General features: G+C 35.9%; 1 long non-coding RNA gene across 1 annotated transcript; it reads right to left on the bottom strand.

Moving 5' to 3' along the window:
* Nucleotides 1–14166: 14166 nt before the first annotated feature.
* On the bottom strand, nucleotides 14167–14632 carry LOC141401989 (uncharacterized). The gene is made up of 2 exons (XR_012412488.1): nucleotides 14419–14632; nucleotides 14167–14346 (listed from the first exon to the last, which is right to left on the bottom strand). It is a non-coding gene; the product is annotated as an uncharacterized lncRNA (long non-coding RNA).
* Nucleotides 14633–23117: the final 8485 nt, after the last annotated feature.

Consider the following 23117-nt stretch of genomic DNA (forward strand, 5'->3'; position numbering starts at 1 on the left):
TAGGAATGATTCTCAGGGCTGAAATTCAAGAACAATTAAATAATTTTTAACATTCCCCCTGCTCAGGTTTGGGAATAACAAACTGTTAAAAACTCAAGTAAATTTGAAAGGTTTGGTATTTACGGACCTGAACAGGAAAGAATGATCTAAAATAATCGAATTTTGAGCTTGAAGAAAATCGTTCCTAGAATCTTCAAATGTTCTAGAAAGTTGTTTATTGAAATCTTAGGTACATTTTTGTAGTTGATTGTATCCTTAATTTTTGGGCGGTTGCGTATCTTTGGCTCAGAGTCGGGGAAAAAGTATACAAATTTTATATTTTGAAAAGTTTTTTGCTATGTTCACCTTTAACAACCGTTCATAGACATTTCGCATGTTCCAGAAAGTTGTTCACTGATGTCTTTTCTACATAATTGCAGTTTGTTGTTTCTTGAATATTGAACGGTTTAGTATCTGTGAATCAGAACCAGAGAAAACAGGATAAAAATCCAATTTTCTTTGTTATTTGGACCTTTAAGAACCGTCTATACAGAGATCGTACGTTCTGGAAAGATGTTTATTGGGATCTGAGGTAAATTTTTGTAGTTGGTTGTTTGCTTCAAATTTGATCGGTTTGATACCTGCAGACCAAAATACGAGAAAAATTTTTAAAAGAAATTTTACCTTGGCTATTTTGACCTTGCAGATGAAGTTTGACAAGATCTATAACTTTGCCTCTGAGATAAATTCAAAATTTTCGATTGCTTGAGTGGAGTATTCCCCCATTGGCTCAACTTCATTTATTACCCTCTATTACAGAGAGTAATGTTTTTCAAAACGAACTGACAGTGTTGCAAAATTTTACTGATCGCTACCAATATCATGATTTCATCCCTGCGAAGGGAATTATCAATTGGCTTCTCAGTTTTTGAAATGATGCCTTTTTAGTGAAAACCGAACTCTTTAAGTGTCTAGTATTCCCAAATGAATGAGAATCACACTCACTTTTCGGCTTTTCCAAAGAAACACCAAAATCAAAATATTCTGCAACATGTCAGCACGTATCAACTAAGAATTCGTCGAATTCTGTGAGTTGAAAATAACATCACCACAGTTGCCTGTGAGGTTGTTATTGGAATTTTGTTTTTAACAAAGCTCCATTCGCCCGTGCCTCGGCTGTTTTTTGTTTGTTTTGTTTATTGTTGAAGATTCAATCTGAGAAGCCAATTGATAATTCCCTTCGCCGGGATGAAATCATGATATTGGTAGCGATTAGTAAAATTTTGCAACACTGTCAGTTCGTTTTGAAAAACATTACTCTCTATAATAGAGGGTAATAAATGAAGTTGAGGCAATGAGGGAATACTCCACTCAAGCAATCGAAAATGAGATTGAATCTTCAACAATAAACAAAACAAACATAAATTCAAAATTCTTAACGGGTTGGAAGATATAGCCTTGAAAAATTACCCCCTTTTACATCAAATCCTCAAACTTTTGGAGGCCTATAACCGCGAAAGTTGATGAGACAGGGAAAAACGGCGAGACACGTGTCTTCTATTTTTTTGGTGTAATATAACATATATATATATATATATATATATATATATATATATATATATATATATATATATATATATATATATATATATATATATATATATACTAGCAGACCCCGGTCCGCATTGCTGGCCCGTCGTAATGAGTTTTAATGACAACTTGTTATCGACTTTATGCTTGACAATTCATAAATAGGTACTTTCTTTGTCGGATTTTTTCGCCAATTTATGCTTTTTAGGATTTATTATCGTCCATGTCCCTGTCTTTATCCTAAAGCGATCTAATTATAAAAGTTAAAAAAATGGTTAAATCGAATTCTCCCGCTTATTGAGACTTATATATTTTAGCTTTTCATGGCTGATGGACCGTTGATCCTCACCATTCAAGTAAATTTGTAAATATATAGTTTTTCTTGATCGGGGGTGCAACCACCGTTGTCTCGAAAACTAATTTCAAGATATAACATATTAGAAAAAGTAGGCCTGGTACGGTATTTTGGCTCCAAATATGTACCTAGGGTGCACACAACTTCATTGCCTACCAAAATGTATGCTGAAACCGATATAATCATACGTTTGGCTTATATGTATAGCGTTTAACAGAAAGGCATGGAGAAGGTACCCCACCTCTTCCGAAATTCATAAAATATACATAACAACGGTAAACATTGAGCTTTTGTCGCAAATTTTGTGGAAATCCCTTCAGTTATGACATATTAAAAAAACAGGCGTGGTCGGGCCTATAGGCCCTAAAGAAGTACATAGATTGTAGATTAATCCGTAAATTTTTAATCCGATACATGCATAATTTTTGCAAATATAAAGTTTTTTAAAAATATCGCATAGGGAAGGTACCCCGCTCCCTCTGGAATTCAATAAAATATGTAACCTGTTTTCGGTAGGCGTGGTAAACTTTTCTTTCCAAAAAACCTAAGTTGGGTTATGACAGAATTTGATTTTTATGCATAAAGGTAAGGCGTTTTTGTTTTTTAGATATGCCCCCTTCAAAATTCAAGAAAATATGCCCGTACATTCCCTGACATTTTCAGGAAAATCGGTTCAGTAGTTTTGTAGATGTAACATATTTTAAAAAGTGGGTGTGGTCAAGTCATTAGATTCTAAAAAAGTGGGTAAGGTCTTCCGAAATAGATACATTCGTAATTATTGTAAATATAACATTTTTAAAAAAGTAGGGTATAGGGGAAGAACCCCGCCCCTTCCGAAATTCAATTGAATTTGTAGCCTATTTTAAGCGAAGGCCATCCTTGTACATTTCCTGGCAATTTCAGGAAAATCGGTTCAGTAGTTCTTGTAGAAATGATAAAAATTGAAAATTTTTACACCTTTTTCTCCGATTCTGGTCCGAAGATACCCAACCGCCCAAAAATTAGGGATATCTTCAACTACAGAAGTGTACATAAGATTTCAGTAAACAACTTTCTAGAACATATGAGGATTCTAGGAATGATTCTCAGGGCTGAAATTCAAGAACAATTAAATAATTTTTAACATTCCCCCTGCTCAGGTTTGGGAATAACAAACTGTTAAAAACTCAAGTAAATTTGAAAGGTTTGGTATTTACGGACCTGAACAGGAAAGAATGATCTAAAATAATCGAATTTTGAGCTTGAAGAAAATCGTTCCTAGAATCTTCAAATGTTCTAGAAAGTTGTTTATTGAAATCTTAGGTACATTTTTGTAGTTGATTGTATCCTTAATTTTTGGGCGGTTGCGTATCTTTGGCTCAGAGTCGGGGAAAAAGTATACAAATTTTATATTTTGAAAAGTTTTTTGCTATGTTCACCTTTAACAACCGTTCATAGACATTTCGCATGTTCCAGAAAGTTGTTCACTGATGTCTTTTCTACATAATTGCAGTTTGTTGTTTCTTGAATATTGAACGGTTTAGTATCTGTGAATCAGAACCAGAGAAAACAGGATAAAAATCCAATTTTCTTTGTTATTTGGACCTTTAAGAACCGTCTATACAGAGATCGTACGTTCTGGAAAGATGTTTATTGGGATCTGAGGTAAATTTTTGTAGTTGGTTGTTTGCTTCAAATTTGATCGGTTTGATACCTGCAGACCAAAATACGAGAAAAATTTTTAAAAGAAATTTTACCTTGGCTATTTTGACCTTGCAGATGAAGTTTGACAAGATCTATAACTTTGCCTCTGAGATAAATTCAAAATTTTCGATTGCTTGAGTGGAGTATTCCCCCATTGGCTCAACTTCATTTATTACCCTCTATTACAGAGAGTAATGTTTTTCAAAACGAACTGACAGTGTTGCAAAATTTTACTGATCGCTACCAATATCATGATTTCATCCCTGCGAAGGGAATTATCAATTGGCTTCTCAGTTTTTGAAATGATGCCTTTTTAGTGAAAACCGAACTCTTTAAGTGTCTAGTATTCCCAAATGAATGAGAATCACACTCACTTTTCGGCTTTTCCAAAGAAACACCAAAATCAAAATATTCTGCAACATGTCAGCACGTATCAACTAAGAATTCGTCGAATTCTGTGAGTTGAAAATAACATCACCACAGTTGCCTGTGAGGTTGTTATTGGAATTTTGTTTTTAACAAAGCTCCATTCGCCCGTGCCTCGGCTGTTTTTTGTTTGTTTTGTTTATTGTTGAAGATTCAATCTGAGAAGCCAATTGATAATTCCCTTCGCCGGGATGAAATCATGATATTGGTAGCGATTAGTAAAATTTTGCAACACTGTCAGTTCGTTTTGAAAAACATTACTCTCTATAATAGAGGGTAATAAATGAAGTTGAGGCAATGAGGGAATACTCCACTCAAGCAATCGAAAATGAGATTGAATCTTCAACAATAAACAAAACAAACATAAATTCAAAATTCTTAACGGGTTGGAAGATATAGCCTTGAAAAATTACCCCCTTTTACATCAAATCCTCAAACTTTTGGAGGCCTATAACCGCGAAAGTTGATGAGACAGGGAAAAACGGCGAGACACGTGTCTTCTATTTTTTTGGTGTAATATAACATATATATATATATATATATATATATATATATATATATATATATATATGTCGTGTGATTATTTCAGGGACATTTTTTCGACACAGTGATTTTTTCGGGGACATTTTGAAATTTTCGGGACAGTCCCCGAAATTTTATTTATTCTGAGGTTATTTTGGGGACATGTTAATTTTAGGGACATTTAATGTACAAATTTATGTTGCATGTTTAATTTCAAGTTCACTTTATATTTGTTCGATGTATATATTCGTTTTATGTATATATAGCAATTATATCCAATTTTTTCCTAAAAATTAAGTATTTATTTCCTCCAGGGTTACCACTTTTCATGGAATTTCTGACAATTTTTAACGCCGTTGAAACATGTTTATTAGACCAACTTTGAAGTAACTTAGTTACGTCAACAACTATTACAAAGAAGAAGAGTATCAATAACAAAGAGTATTGTCATAGAAGGCAAAAAATTGAACAATAATTGGCCTACATCATATTAATTGAGTCTTGTGTGTAAATTAATGAGCAGATAGACTTCGTGGCGAAATAGAAACAGCAAAAAAGATTCAGACGTGGATGCAAAAAACGGAACAAGTCTAATTTAGGGGCACCTCACGGATCGGGCTGAAATTCCCGGGGGAAGTTTATGCTTCCTGAGATATGGGTCTTAACATTTGGAAAATGGCTTAATTTAACATCGCTACCTTGTTTATGGACACCTGTCGAATCGGGCTAAAAATCCTATCATAGTTACTTCTTGTTACACTATTCGCAACTATATATAGATTACCGGGGGAAGTCCACACTTTCCGAGATATGGGTCTTGACTTTTTACTCGCCATTATTAATTAACCAATGGGTATCATTTTAAAACACAGGAAGAGTGATTTCTAAAGAGTTCTTAATTTTAAAGGAAATTAAATTTCCTAATAATAATTTATTAAATTAATAATAGGTTTTCTATAGACACGAAGACTCCTTAAGTGGTCTTCTATAGAATAGAAGTCGCCTTAAGAGGTCTTCATTAGAATAGATGACATATTAATAGGTCTTCTATAGAACGGTGAACGATGTCTTTTGTAAAATCAAAGGCGCTTTGAGAGGTCTTCTATATAGAATCGAAGCCGCCTTAACAGGTCTTACAAGGAATAGAAGTAGCCTTAAAAAGTCTTCGTTAAAATCGAAGACGCCTTAAGAGGTCTTCTATAGAATAAAAGACGACTTAAGAGGTCTTCTACAGAATAGAAGACGCCTTTAGGGGTCTTCTATATAATAGAAGACGCCTTAAGGGGTCTTCTATATAATAGAAGACGCCTTAAGGGGTCTTCTATAGAACGGTACACGCCTTATGAAGTCGTCTACTTAATAAAAGACTTAAGAGGTATTCTATACAATAGAAGGCGACTTAAGAGGTCTTCTATAGAATAGAAGACGAGTTAAGAGGTCTTCTATAGAATAGAAGACGCCTTAAGAGGTCTTCTATAGAATAGAAGACGCCTTAAGAGGTCTTCTATAGAATAGAAGACGCCTTAAGAGGTATTCTATAGAATAGAAGACGCCTTAAGAGGTCTTCTATAGAATAAAAGACACATTAAGAGGTCTTCTAAAGAATAGAAGACGTCTTAAGAGGTATTCTATATAATAGAAGACGCCTTAAGGGGTCTTCTATAGAACGGTACACGCCTTATGAAGTCGTCTACATAATATAAGTCTATTATTATGTAGACGACTTCATAAGGCGTGTACCGTTCTATAGAAGACCCCTTAAGGCGTCTTCTATTATATAGAGTACCTCTTAAGAGGTCTTCTATTCAATAGAACGCGACTTAAGAGGTCTTCTGTACAATAGAAGACGCCTTAATAAGTCTTCTGTACAATAGAAGACGCCTTAATAGGTCTTCTATAGAATATAAGACGCCTTAAGCGGTCTTCTATAGAATAGAAGACCCTTAAGAGGTCTTCTATTGTAAAGACACCTTAAGAGGTCTTCTATAGAATAGAAGACGCCTTAAGAGGTCTTCTATAGAATAGAAGACGCCTTAAAGGTCTTCTATAGAATAGAAGACGCCTTAAGGTGTCTTTACAATAGAAGACGCCTTACGATGTCTTCTATAGAATAGAAGACGCCTTAAGAGGTCTTCTATACAATAGAGGACACCTTAAGAGGTCTTCTGTACAATATAAAACGCCTTAAGAGGTCTTCTATAGAATAGAAGACACCTTAAGAGGTCTTCCATACAATAGAAGACAGCTTAAGAGGTCTTCCATACAATAGAAGACGCCTTAAGAGGTCTTCTATAGAATAGAAGACATCTTAAGAGGTGATCTATAGAATAAAAGACGACTTAAGAGGTATTCTATAGAATAGGAGACGCCTTAGGAAGTCTTCTATACAATAGAAGACGCCTTAAAAAGATACCCTACGGCATCTCATATTCCATCGAAGATTCCCTACGGCATCTTCTATTCTATAGAAGATAACCTACGGCATTCTCTATTCTATAGAAGATACCCTACGGCATCCTCTATTCTATAGAAGATACCCTACGGCATCCTCTATTCTATAGAAGATACCCTACGGCATCCTCTATTCTATAGAAGATACCCTACGGCATCCTCTATTCTATAGAAGATACCCTACGGCATCTTCTATTCTATAGAAGATACCCTACGGCATCCTCTATTCTATAGAAGATACCCTACGGCATCCTCTATTCTATAGAAGATACCCTACGGCATCCTCTATTCTATAGAAGATACCCTACGGCATCTTCTATTCTATAGAAGATACCCTACGGCATCTTCTATTTTATAGAAGATACCCTACGGCATCTTCTATTCTATAGAAGATACCCTACGGCATCTTCTATTTTATAGAAGATACCCTACGGCATCTTCTATTCTATAGAAGATACCCTACGGCATCTTCTATTCTACAGAAGATACCCTACGGCATCTTCTATTCTATAGAAGATACCCTACGGCATCTTCTATTCTACAGAAGATACCCTACGGCATCTTCTATTCTATAGAAGATACCCTACGGCACCCTCTATTCGATAGAAGATACCCTACGGCATCTTCTATTCTATAGAAGATACCCTACGGCACCCTCTGTTCGATAGAAGATACCCTACGGCATCTTCTATTCTATAGAAGATACCCTACGGCACCCTCTGTTCGATAGAAGATACCCTACGGCATCTTCTATTCTATAGAAGATACCCTACGGCATCTTCTATTCTATAGAAGATACCCTACGGCATCTTCTATTCTATAGAAGATACCCTACGGCATCTTCTATTCTATAGAAGATACCCTACGGCATCTTCTATTCTATAGAAGATACCCTACGGCATCTTCTATTCTATAGAAGATACCCTACGGCATCTTCTATTCTATAGAAGATACCCTACGGCATCTTCTATTCTATAGAAGATACCCTACGGCATCTTCTATTCTATAGAAGATACCCTACGGCATCTTCTATTCTATAGAAGATACCCTACGGCATCTTCTATTCTATAGAAGATACCCTACGGCATCTTCTATTCTATAGAAGATACCCTACGGCATCTTCTATTCTATAGAAGATACCCTACGGCATCTTCTATTCTATAGAAGATACCCTACGGCATCTTCTATTCTATAGAAGATACCCTACGGCATCTTCTATTCTATAGAAGATACCCTACGGCATCTTCTATTCTATAGAAGATACCCTACGGCATCTTCTATTCTATAGAAGATACCCTACGGCATCTTCTATTCTATAGAAGATACCCTACGGCATCTTCTATTCTATAGAAGATACCCTACGGCATCTTCTATTCTATAGAAGATACCCTACGGCATCTTCTATTCTATAGAAGATACCCTACGGCATCTTCTATTCTATAGAAGATACCCTACGGCATCTTCTATTCTATAGAAGATACCCTACGGCATCTTCTATTCTATAGAAGATACCCTACGGCATCTTCTATTCTATAGAAGATACCCTACGGCATCTTCTATTCTATAGAAGATACCCTACGGCATCTTCTATTCTATAGAAGATACCCTACGGCATCTTCTATTCTATAGAAGATACCCTACGGCATCTTCTATTCTATAGAAGATACCCTACGGCATCTTCTATTCTATAGAAGATACCCTACGGCATCTTCTATTCTATAGAAGATACCCTACGGCATCTTCTATTCTATAGAAGATACCCTACGGCATCTTCTATTCTATAGAAGATACCCTACGGCATCTTCTATTCTATAGAAGATACCCTACGGCATCTTCTATTCTATAGAAGATACCCTACGGCATCTTCTATTCTATAGAAGATACCCTACGGCATCTTCTATTCTATAGAAGATACCCTACGGCATCTTCTATTCTATAGAAGATACCCTACGGCATCTTCTATTCTATAGAAGATACCCTACGGCATCTTCTATTCTATAGAAGATACCCTACGGCATCTTCTATTCTATAGAAGATACCCTACGGCATCTTCTATTCTATAGAAGATACCCTACGGCATCTTCTATTCTATAGAAGATACCCTACGGCATCTTCTATTCTATAGAAGATACCCTACGGCATCTTCTATTCTATAGAAGATACCCTACGGCATCTTCTATTCTATAGAGGATACCCTACGGCATCTTCTATTCTATAGAAAATACCCTACGGCATCTTCTATTCTATAGAAGATACCCTACGGCATCCTCTATTCGATAGAAGATACCCTACGGCATCTTCTATTCTATAGAAGATACCCTACGGCATCCTCTATTCGATAGAAGATACCCTACGGCATCTTCTATTCTATAGAAGATACCCTACGGCATCTTCTATTCGATAGAAGATACCCTACGGCATCTTCTATTCTATAGAAGATACCCTACGACATCTTCTATTCTATAGAAGATACCCTACGGCATCTTCTATTCGATAGAAGATACCCTACGGCATCTTCTATTCGATAGAAGATACCCTACGGCATCTTCTATTCGATAGAAGATACCCTACGGCATCTTCTATTCGATAGAAGATACCCTACGGCATCTTCTATTCGATAGAAGATACCCTACGGCATCTTCTATTCGATAGAAGATACCCTACGGCATCTTCTATTCGATAGAAGATACCCTACGGCATCTTCTATTCGATAGAAGATACCCTACGGCATCTTCTATTCTATAGAAGATACCCTACGGCATCCTCTATTCGATAGAAGATACCCTACGGCATCTTCTATTCTATAGAAGATACCCTACGTCATCTTCTATTCTATAGAAGATACCCTACGGCATCCTCTATTTTATAGAAGATACCCTACGGCATCCTCTATTCTATAGAAGATACCCTACGGCATCCTCTATTCTATAGAAGATACCCTACGGCATCCTCTATTCTATAGAAGATACCCTACGGCATCCTCTATTCTATAGAAGATACCCTACGGCATCCTCTATTTTATAGAAGATACCCTACGGCATCCTCTATTCTATAGAAGATACGCTACGGCATCCTCTATTCTATAGAAGATACCCTACGGCATCCTCTATTCTATAGAAGATACCCTACGGCATCTTCTATTCTATAGAAGATACCCTACGGCATCCTCTATTCTATAGAAGATACCCTACGGCATCTTCTATTCTATAGAAGATACCCTACGGCATCTTCTATTCTATAGAAGATACCCTACGGCATCTTCTATTCTATAGAAGATACCCTACGGCATCTTCTATTCTATAGAAGATACCCTACGGCATCTTCTATTCTATAGAAGATACCCTACGGCATCTTCTATTCTATAGAAGATACCCTACGGCATCTTCTATTCTATAGAAGATACCCTACGGCATCTTCTATTCTATAGAAGATACCCTACGGCATCTTCTATTCTATAGAAGATACCCTACGGCATCTTCTATTCTATAGAAGATACCCTACGGCATCTTCTATTCTATAGAAGATACCCTACGGCATCTTCTATTCTATAGAAGATACCCTACGGCATCTTCTATTCTATAGAAGATACCCTACGGCATCTTCTATTCTATAGAAGATACCCTACGGCATCTTCTATTCTATAGAAGATACCCTACGGCATCTTCTATTCTATAGAAGATACCCTACGGCATCTTCTATTCTATAGAAGATACCCTACGGCATCTTCTATTCTATAGAAGATACCCTACGGCATCTTCTATTCTATAGAAGATACCCTACGGCATCTTCTATTCTATAGAAGATACCCTACGGCATCTTCTATTCTATAGAAGATACCCTACGGCATCTTCTATTCTATAGAAGATACCCTACGGCATCTTCTATTCTATAGAAGATACCCTACGGCATCTTCTATTCTATAGAAGATACCCTACGGCATCTTCTATTCTATAGAAGATACCCTACGGCATCTTCTATTCTATAGAAGATACCCTACGGCATCTTCTATTCTATAGAAGATACCCTACGGCATCTTCTATTCTATAGAAGATACCCTACGGCATCTTCTATTCTATAGAAGATACCCTACGGCATCTTCTATTCTATAGAAGATACCCTACGGCATCTTCTATTCTATAGAAGATACCCTACGGCATCTTCTATTCTATAGAAGATACCCTTCTGCATCCTCTATTCGATAGAAGATACCCTACGGCATCTTCTATTCTATAGAAGATACCCTACGGCATCTTCTATTCTATAGAAGATACCCTACGGCATCTTCTATTCTATAGAAGATACCCTACGGCATCTTCTATTCTATAGAAGATACCCTACGGCATCTTCTATTCTATAGAAGATACCCTACGGCATCCTCTATTCTATAAAAGATACCATACGGCATCTTCTATTCTATAAAAGATACCATACGGCATCTTCTATTCTATAGAAGATACCCTACGGCATCCTCTATTCGACAGAAGATACCCTACGGCATCTTCTATTCTATAGAAGATACCCTACGGCATCTTCTATTCTATAGAAGATACCCTACGGCATCCTCTATTCGACAGAAGATACCCTACGGCATCTTCTATTCTATAGAAGATACCCTACGGCATCCTCTATTCGACAGAAGATACCCTACGGCATCTTCTATTCTATAGAAGATACCCTACGGCATCTTCTATTCTATAGAAGATACCCTACGGCATCTTCTATTCGATAGAAGATACCCTACGGCATCTTCTATTCTATAGAAGATACCCTACGGCATCTTCTATTCTATAGAAGATACCCTACGGCATCTTCTATTCTATAGAAGATACCCTACGGCATCTTCTATTCTATAGAAGATACCCTACGGCATCTTCTATTCTATAGAAGATACCCTACGGCATCTTCTATTCTATAGAAGATACCCTACGGCATCTTCTATTCTATAGAAGATACCCTACGGCATCTTCTATTCTATAGAAGATACCCTACGGCATCTTCTATTCTATAGAAGATACCCTACGGCATCTTCTATTCTATAGAAGATACCCTACGGCATCTTCTATTCTATAGAAGATACCCTACGGCATCTTCTATTCTATAGAAGATACCCTACGGCATCTTCTATTCTATAGAAGATACCCTACGGCATCTTCTATTCTATAGAAGATACCCTACGGCATCTTCTATTCTATAGAAGATACCCTACGGCATCTTCTATTCTATAGAAGATACCCTACGGCATCTTCTATTCTATAGAAGATACCCTACGGCATCTTCTATTCTATAGAAGATACCCTACGGCATCTTCTATTCTATAGAAGATACCCTACGGCATCTTCTATTCTATAGAAGATACCCTACGGCATCTTCTATTCTATAGAAGATACCCTTCTGCATCCTCTATTCGATAGAAGATACCCTACGGCATCTTCTATTCTATAGAAGATACCCTACGGCATCTTCTATTCTATAGAAGATACCCTACGGCATCTTCTATTCTATAGAAGATACCCTACGGCATCTTCTATTCTATAGAAGATACCCTACGGCATCTTCTATTCTATAGAAGATACCCTACGGCATCCTCTATTCTATAAAAGATACCATACGGCATCTTCTATTCTATAAAAGATACCATACGGCATCTTCTATTCTATAGAAGATACCCTACGGCATCCTCTATTCGACAGAAGATACCCTACGGCATCTTCTATTCTATAGAAGATACCCTACGGCATCTTCTATTCTATAGAAGATACCCTACGGCATCCTCTATTCGACAGAAGATACCCTACGGCATCTTCTATTCTATAGAAGATACCCTACGGCATCCTCTATTCGACAGAAGATACCCTACGGCATCTTCTATTCTATAGAAGATACCCTACGGCATCTTCTATTCTATAGAAGATACCCTACGGCATCTTCTATTCGATAGAAGATACCCTACGGCATCTTCTATTCTATAGAAGATACCCTACGGCATCTTCTATTCGATAGAAGATACCCTACGGCATCTTCTATTCGATAGAAGATACCCTACGGCATCTTCTATTCTATAGAAGATACCCTACGGCATCTTCTATTCGATAGAAGATACCCTACGGCATCTTCTATTCTATAGAAGATACCCTACGGCATCTTCTATTCTATAGAAGATACCCTACGGCATCCTCTATTCTATAGAAGATACCCTACGGCATCCTCTATTCTATAGAAGATACACTACGGTATCGTCTATTCTATAGAAGATACCCTACGGCATCTTCTATTCTATAGAAGATACCCTACGGCATCTTCTATTCTATAGAAGATACCCTACGGCATCCTCTATTTTATAGAAGATACCCTACGGCATCCTCTATTTTATAGAAGATACCCTACGGCATCCTCTATTCTATAGAAGATACCCTACGGCATCTTCTATAGAATAGAAGATACCCTACGGCATCTTCTATTCTATAGAAGATACCCTACGGCATCTTCTATTCTATAGAAGATACCCTACGGCATCTTTTATTCTACAGAAGATACCCTACGGCATCTTCTATTCTATAGAAGATACCCTACGGCATCTTCTATTCTATAGAAGATACCCTACGGCATCTTCTATTCTATAGAAGATACCCTACGGCATCTTCTATTCTATAGAAGATACCCTACGGCATCTTCTATTCTATAGAAGATACCCTACGGCATCTTCTATTCTATAGAAGATACCCTACGGCATCTTCTATTCTATAGAAGATACCCTACGGCATCTTCTATTCTATAGAAGATACCCTACGGCATCTTCTATTCTATAGAAGATACCCTACGGCATCTTCTATTCTATAGAAGATACCCTACGGCATCTTCTATTCTATAGAAGATACCCTACGGCATCTTCTATTCTATAGAAGATACCCTACGGCATCTTCTATTCTATAGAAGATACCCTACGGCATCTTCTATTCTATAGAAGATACCCTACGGCATATTCTATTCTATAGAAGATACCCTACGGCATCTTCTATTTTATAGAAGATACCCTACGGCATTTATATTCTATAGAAGATACCCTACGGCATCTTCTATTCTATAGAAGATACCCTACGGCATCTTCTATTCTATAGTAGATACACTACGGGATCTTCTATTCTATAGAAAATACCCTACGATTTCATGATTTTTATTTATTGACGAAAATACATATGTAGACATGTTAAAATATAAATGGATCAGGAACAGAAATCCTTTTTTATTGTCCTTGTCCACGGATGAAAGTTAGCTCCCATTTCTAAAAGCAGGCTCTCTGACTGGTCCGATATATTCGGTGTCTTCTTCATATGTTTGTCCTCCTAGGTAAAGGAAACATTTTACATTTCGTGAAACATTGGACTAGTCATCCTAAACGAAAATTATCCTCTTACCTTATAGAATGGAGAAAATTGTGTTGAAAGGCTCCTCGTAAACAAATATCCAAGTATTTGTTTTGTTGTCCTAGGTTTTAGTTATTGTAACTAAATTTTGTTCGGCGTCTATATTTGTAATAATTTAGGCATTCATGAGATACAGACCTATTTTTTCGTAGACGCGTTGCATATATAGTAAAGAAGTCCTCATTTAAAAATTAGCGCTCTACACTTTCGCAAAGGCGAGAAAATCGATCTATATTCGTGTAAAACAAGAAAATTTTACAAAATTTGTTTATTCCACAAAAAAAACTTTAGCGCCATTGTTTTGACACATGAAGAACTCTTTGTCACTTGTTTTATTTTTTGCCTGCGTTCGAATTGTGTATATGGTGTATGCCAACACAACAAACTGGGTTATTAATATAAACAATTTTATAGGCCGTTTACATATAACCGGGTTAACCCAGTGGGTCTGGGTTTCAAATGTCATTTCCATTGTGTATACTTCAAATAAATCCTCATAAAGAAGGTTAACCCTGCAAAAAACTATAATCTAAACGCCGTATTATAGATTTATAGCAATTAAAAAAAATAAGTATTTTGAATAATAATTTTTATGACAACCTACGTTTACATACCCAGCAAAATAAATTGGAAGTAGTGCAATGTGGACTAGTTCTGTCACGGAATGTTTTGATACAGTTCAAACGGAATAGAGCTTGATTTCTCAAATTTGGACTGAAGGTCACTGATGAAGAGTAAAAAAAATGTTCCAAAGGGTTTTTGAAAACCATGAGCGTAAGAAAAGTACTAAATGGTAAGAAATTTGGTACAATTTGGATTTGAGTGAACGAATAGACCTGGAATCCTTAAATTTGGAATTGGAAATCAGTTGGAGTGTAGGATAAAGGTAGTTTTGGAAATTCGATCTTATAGTAAACGGATAGCGCTTGAGGTCTGAAATATGAAATTAGGATTACTGTTGGATTTTAGGGCTGAAGAAGTTTTGGAAATTCATAAAGAAAAGTATTAAGTGGTACTACATTTGGAACAATTTGGATTTTGGTGGACGGATAGAGCTGGAACCCTTGGATTTGGTAAAACTACTGTTGGAGTGTAGGATTGAGACATGTAGGTAGTTTTTGAAATTTGTACATATTGGCACGAATTGTACCAACTGGTACTAAATAGTACAATTTTGATTTGAGTGCACGAATAGCGCTGGAATCCTGTTATTTGGAGTTAAGGTTACTGTTGGGGTGAAGGATTGAGGTAGTTTTGGAAAATCGTAAGAAGAGGACTTAACGGTACTTAGTTTGGTACAATTTGTTATTGGACGAATTTTGACTTAATATTACTGTTATTATTTGGTATTAATGTTAGCACAGTTTATACAGTTGGCCATTCAGAGTTCTGTTAACAACATTTGACAACAAACATAATAGATTGTTCATTATTGTGATTTGATTTCCTTTGTATTTTATGTATTTGACAGCAAACTAAATAGTCAGGGCTAACTAGTTTGGGCTGAATGGCCAACTGTATAAACTGTGAATGTTAGTGTAGGATTGATATAAGTGGTTGTCAGGGTGAGTGTTGCTGTGTAGCGTATATGGAGGTGGTTTAAGAAGTACGTGCATACCATACATATACGAAAAGTACTAAATCGTTCTAAATTTGGTATCGGGTGTAGAGTCACTGTTTGTGTGTGGAGTTAGCATATGCAGATAGATGACTTTGTAAATACATACTATGAAAAGTACTAAATGTTTCAGAATTTGCTACAATTTGTTTTTGTGTAAAGGGGTTTTTGGAAAGCCGTCCTAGAAAGGTACGAAAAATACTACAGGGTACTAAATATGGATGTTTGTACTTATGTGTACGAGAAGTACTAAATGGTTCTAAATTTGGTACAATTTGGATTTGAGTGAATGAATAGAGCTGGAAACTTGAAATTTGGAAATAAGATTACTGTTCTACTGCAGGATTGAGGAAGTTTTAGAAATTTGTACTTATGGATAGGAGAAGTACTAAATGGTACTAAATTTGGTACAATTTGGATTTGGGTGAACGGATATAGCTGGAATCCTGAAATTTGGAATTAGGATTACTTTTGAAGTGTAGGATTGAGGTGGTGTGGGAAATTCGTACTTATTGATACGGAAAGCACTAAATGGTAATAAATTTAGTACAAATTGGATATGGTGAACGAATAGAGCTGGAATCCTGAAGTTTTGAATTAAGGCTACTGTTGGAGTGTGGGATTGTGGGCGTTTTGGAAATTCGTACTTATGGTATGAACAGTACTAAATTTGGTGCAATTTGGATTTGAGTTAAAAGATAGAGCTGGACTCCTGAAAGTCGGAATTAAGTTTACCGTTGAAGTGTATGACTGAGGGAGTGGTGGCAATGCATACTTCGGAACAATTTGGATTTTAGTAAACGGATAGATTTGGAAATAATACCCCGGTTACACTATTGAAGGTTAACCCACTGGGTTTAATAGATCCAATGGGTTAATCTTTGCTGGTTACACTTTGCTTTTCGAGGATATAAACTGTCAGCTGATGTTTGTTTACGTATACATACAAAATAACTAATAAAGTCATGTTTTACACTTTTACAATTTCTCGTATGTGATATCGTCCCCACAAACTACAAAATAAGTGTGTACTTACGCTATCGTTTTCCATAATTTATTAATTTGTTCCCTTTTTTATTTCTATTTATTTTATAAACAAACGTTGGTTTATGTTTTTGCCAAGAAGTCAGTCCGCCACAAAACATTCGAATTTAAATCAGCTGATCAAACTTGCAAATTCTTACAAGAAACATTAGGTCTGTACGATAACCCAAAAGTTTGTGCAAATTTGATAACAAACTTGCAAAGTAAAAGAGAGAGAATTTGGAGACAATTGTGAGAGAATATTGGAGAGTTTTGGAGACTTTTGTTTACAAGTTTTTGCAAGGAAAATTTTTCTTGTAAGAATTTGCAAGCTTGATCAGCTGATTTAAATTCGAATGTTTTGTGGCGGACTTCTTGGCAAAAACATAAACAAACGTTTGTTTATTAAAATAAATAGAAATAAAATAGGGAAATATTATTAAATAAATTATGGAAAACGTTAAATGTAAATAAAATAAATTATTTTGTAGTTAGTGGTGACCATTTTCTTTTTTATTCTAAAGGTATCAAATCCCAGCAAAAAGCGGTGCATTCATGGAGTAGGAGAAACACAATGAATGAACTGGGTTCCAGTATGTTTTATATTTGTGCAATTGAAAGGGAATTATAAGGACCTCGTCACATAAGAGGCAGAAATGATTTCAGCCTTATGTACCGAAGCCAGGACCACAACAAACAGCATCGGTACACATTTCCCAAGAATTCCAAATATTGAGCTTTTGTGGCGGAGGTACAGTAGAAGTTAATTGAAATTCGGACAAAATATTAGGAGATCAAAACTGTGGACCAAATTGGTTGCCCTGTTCAAGAGATATTGTGCTACCATTTTAGTGACATTTTTAAATACATATATGTGGACTAAATTTGGACAAAATATGACGATGTTGTTCGGTTCAGTTCGAGAGTTGTCGTGCACTCCAGCCACTACGTATGGTGACATAGAGGTTTTTACAGCTTTCGGGCTGTTCTCTCAAGAAGTATGGACTTGCCCCCGAAAAAAATGTTACCATCGTAATTGAGGCAGAGAATGCAAGTTGCTTCAAAATATATCAAAGTGATTCGAGAGCAGGTCTTAAAGTGAGCTTATTCGAAATTTTGTGTGGGAGGTACCCGAAGGAGTGGACAAATATGGTTCATATTCGAATCTGATCTATATTAGGACCAAATCAAGAGTTATCGTGCGCACAATTTTTTCGAACATTTCTAAACTTTTTTGGGGAAGGAAGCTGAAGGAAATGGAAAATAAACAAGAAAGTATCAGTCTGCTGAGCCGATAGAGATATACCCTCAGTCACGTACACCCGAAGAAAAAAAGTTAACACAATACTTCTGTGTGTTTTTTAGCTGTTGGGAAAATTTTCCAGAATGTTGCAACAAAATTCAGAATGATCCCTTAGGAGTGATCAGATGTAGTATATATTCGGACCTTATACAAATTTGTAGGAAATATTTTTGTTCTTTATTAGTCTATGGATATTTTCCTTACAGATTATGTAATAAAAAATGTTGTACTTAATTTTCTGAATTTAAATATATTACAATTTTACTTTTCAATTTACAAAGTTTGAGCTAAATCGATTTCTCTCTTAAAGGGTTATTTTACACATTAGCCAGTTTAGGTGGTGCCGGTAGGATTTTCTGAACCTTTTTGGGTCATTATCTGAGGAAGTATGGACTTGCCCACAAAAAAAAAAAAAAAAAATACAACGTCGTAACAGGGGCCGCAATTGCAACCTGCCGCATCACAAATTAATAAGATCAGAGAGGAGTCGTTAAACTATACTTTTTCCAAATTTTGTGTGGGAGGTACCCAAATGAGTGGACCGATATAGTCCATATTAGAACCCGATCTATGCCTGAAAGTAATATTACTAATAGCAAAGTTTGACTCAATTCGGTCACTCCCTCCTAGAATTATCATGCCCACAATCTTGGCGAAACATTTTGAACCTTTGTGGGGGAGGTACCGGAAGGAGTGGACCGATATGGTCTATCTTCGAACTTAAACTAAGTTTGGACAAAATATTGACCAAATATGTTGATCCGTTCGAGAGTTATCGTGCGCTCCAACTACTCACATGGTATTATATGGGTTGTAGTTTTTGTGCTGATTTCTGAGGAAGTATTGACTTGCTCCTGAAAAAATTATATCGTCGTAATGGGAGTAGTGAATACAAGTGGCTGCAACAAAAATCAAAGCGAATCGGGAATCCATATTGGAACCTCATCTATGTCTGGTAGAAATGTCACGATGTGCAAAGTATGGACTAATTCGGTTACTCCCTTCAAGAGTTATCGTGCGGACAATTTTTCCGAACATTTTTGAACTTTTGTGGGGGAGGTACCTGAAGGAGTGGACCATATGGCCCATCTTCGAACGTAAATCAAATCTGGACAAAATACTTCGATACCCAACATTTGAACCGAATCGATTGATCCGTTCGAGAGTTATCGTGCGCTGCAGCCAACCAGACAAACAGACGGACGGACATTGCTTGATCGACTCAAAATTGTCTGAAACTGATATCGTATAAACATACTTGGGGTCTAAAACCATTATTTCGATGAGGCAAATTTTTGGTCGTATCAAAGTGTAAATACCCTCTTTAGCCTAAAGGCTGAGGGTATAAAAAATGGAAAATAAAAAAGAAATGGTAGACACTTTCAATTGTTAAATTTAATCTTTTCCGCTCACTTCTTCTTGTTTATCAAATCAGCTGACTTCTTGCAAGTTTTTTGCAAATTGCTGTTCGATAACAATCTGCAAATTTTTTGCTTCGAGAGAGTAAAATTGTTGGAGAGAGGTTACTGAGAACTTACTGAGTGCTTGCAAGTACTTTTCACTTGCGAAGTTATCGTACACACCTATTTTCCTTGCAAAAACTTGTAAATAGAACTCTACAAAACTCTCCAAAATTCTCTCACAATTGTCTCCAAATTCGCTCTCTTTTACTTTACAAGTTTGTTATCGAACAGCATTTTGTAAAAGTTTGTGCAAATTTGTAAAAACTTTTGGGTTATCGTACAGACCTATTTACACAATTTAGTACAAAACATTTAAAACAAGCTCTTTTATACTATGTTTACATTTACGAAATCCACTCGATTTCAACTGTCAATTCCATTGCTTAAACGTCAAACGAAATCCAATCGATTTCAGATGAGTTTTCATTTGACGTATACACAAAGGAATTGACAGATGAAATCGAGTGGATTTCGTAAATGTAACCCAAGCATTAGTGGGGTTTTAGAACAAAAGGCTCTACTTGCAGTTGAAAATGTATTAAAAATTGAACATATTTTACAAAATAATGTTAGATTGTAAACTCAGCCACTTTCAACTCTTGGTAGCGATCAACAATAGGATGAGAACAATTTTCGGATACAACATTCCGGTTCATTACTGATGAAAAACGCTCGATATGCGTACAGTTTAAATTATTTTTATTTCAAAACTTATGCATGGTTTACATTTCATGATTTGTCATAAGCTTCCTAATACTTATGTCCAATTTACATTAGCAACTTTTTCGTCATTTAGAGCTGTTTCGTCATTTATTTGCTAAAACAGGCAACATTTTGCGTCATTTACCATACAAAAATAAATGACGATAGCTACGTCATTTATTCTAAACAACGCACGAAAACACCATACTATTATACGCAACCCTGCTGTTTTATGATGTCTTTTGCCAAGTTTACACTTGCGCTCCAAAATCCACTGGATTTTACGAAATCCTGAAATACACCCCGGTGTTTATACTTATTTTTTGTTGATTTCAAACATATCACAATTATCAAGGTAGATGCATATGCGCAGCTGAACGAACATGAATTTTCAAAACAAGTTGTTGTATATTTAATTAGTCATCAAAAATATACGACAATATAGAACTTTACAACTTTATTTCGAAAATTACCGTAAAATTATCTATATATCGTATTAATTGTGTATAGTACTAAAAAATAAAAAATTATTTTATCGTTGAGACATCATAATAATAAATTTTGATAGATAAAATTTGTGCTCAGAACCTGCAAAATATTATTACTTGATGTAGTTTGCTCGTTCAGTGCTAAAAATGATTTCCCGTACTCCGAAATCTTGCAAGACTTGCACTTCTCTTTAAACAATAACAGCGCCGAATAACACTCTCTTCTCCTATTTTCTGTCATACAATTTTGGCTTATTAGAAACTAGCAGCATGTTCGTTGGCATCTAACTACGATAGCTGATACGTTGATTTTGACATTTCTGCTGGAGTTTTTGCAATTTCCGTCATTTTTCCGTTCCCGTCTTTTTTAAGAAATTTGTATGGGGAAGAAATTTATGAAAATTCGCTCTTTTTTCTAACATAACCACTAAAAAGTACGGGAACACAATGAAAAACAGCATTTTAACAAAGTAATTTCATATTTTTTTCACATTGCTTACAAATTTTGATAATAAAATTTTTTGTTGCAGCAACTGACCATCTACCTTGTTTATTGTGATACGTGAAAAGTGTTGCAACTTTTGGTACTTTTTCAGGCAAAAGCAGGGTTGTATATCATGTGTACTGTGATTTCGATGTTGATTTCGCTGAAATCACGAAATGAGATGATTTCATTTTTGTATGGGAAATCATGATAATTTTTGCTTGATTCCGCGCGAAATCACGAAACGCCTTCGAAATCACGAAAAGACGCCGAATGTAAACCAAACATTTGTTTGTTTGTGTGTGTTGTAGAAAAACAAAATTACTCAAACGATGACAAAAGCGAAAATATATAGTTAAACAACTTGCAATCATTATGTTTTTGGAATTAATTTAAGTTATTTGATACACATTTGTGTTGAAGTTCCTATTTTTCTGAATGAATATATTTGGTCTGTTCCTTTACTTTTGAAAATGGTAAAACTGGCTAAAGTAGCAAAAGTTGTAATCTACTTCCATATGAATTGTATGGTGTCTGAAGTAAAGGAACGCTTTTCGAGTAAAAAGTTGCAAAACTTGAAGATTCTTGCACGTAAAGGAACAGGGCTATTGTGTGCGTGTGTTTGTGTTATTGTATATGTGTGTATGTGCGATTCCTTTTTTTTCGTCGGTAACTGACCGATGATTTTCGATAATTACCGACATAAAAATCGGTAAAATGTGTGTACAGAATAGCTATTACCGACAAATATCGACATTTGTCGTTAATTCCATCGGTAGAGAGTTACAGAATCGCACTACTGGTAGATTTTGGGCGGATTTAGCAAATAAAACCTGCAAATGCGCTAAATCCGGCCTATAAGTCCAAGTCCACACTAGTGTGAATTTCATTAAAAAATTTATGAAATTATGCGTTCTTAGCTCGAATTCCTCACTACTGTATTTTTATGATTTTACTCCACTATGGAACTCGATCTAGAGACTCATAATTTCGTATCAAAATTTCAGTGAAATTACTATAGTGTGGCCCGAGACCATGTCAAGGAACACAGCTTATGTTCGATCAGCTGCACATATTAGAGCTGGTAAATCATCGATATTCTCAACATTAAGTACAGTACACATTGTCAGTTTTGAATGATGCTTTTTTGCAATTATCGAAAACTGTCCAACCGTCCAGCAACCACAAAATATTTTGTGGTTACATGATGAATGACAAAAATGAACGGTCACACTAGCAAGCAACAACAAAGCTGTCATTTAAAACTGACAATGTGTACCCAGATTTAGATATTTTCGATATCATGTTTAAAAATATAGATTGCTATCGATATTATCGGTAATTTGTCACCACTATTTTGGGAATAAATATGACGGAAATCTCTATGCCTTTGTTCACATTTTACACTAGTACTTCACAGAAATATGAAAGAACAAAACATAGCTGCTTGTATTATAAAAATATACAAAAAATACAATTTTCTTTATTGAAAAATTTGTACGTGTGTAAAATATACTAATATGAGGAAAGAGGGGACGATATCTCATACGAGAAATCGTAAAAGTGTAAAACGCGACTTTATTACATTTTCCGTAAATGTTTTCTTTGC

The sequence above is a fragment of the Musca autumnalis genome, unplaced genomic scaffold, assembly GCF_047663935.1.
Source record: "Musca autumnalis isolate F117 unplaced genomic scaffold, ASM4766393v1 scaffold_4, whole genome shotgun sequence".
Lineage (NCBI taxonomy): Eukaryota > Metazoa > Arthropoda > Insecta > Diptera > Muscidae > Musca > Musca autumnalis.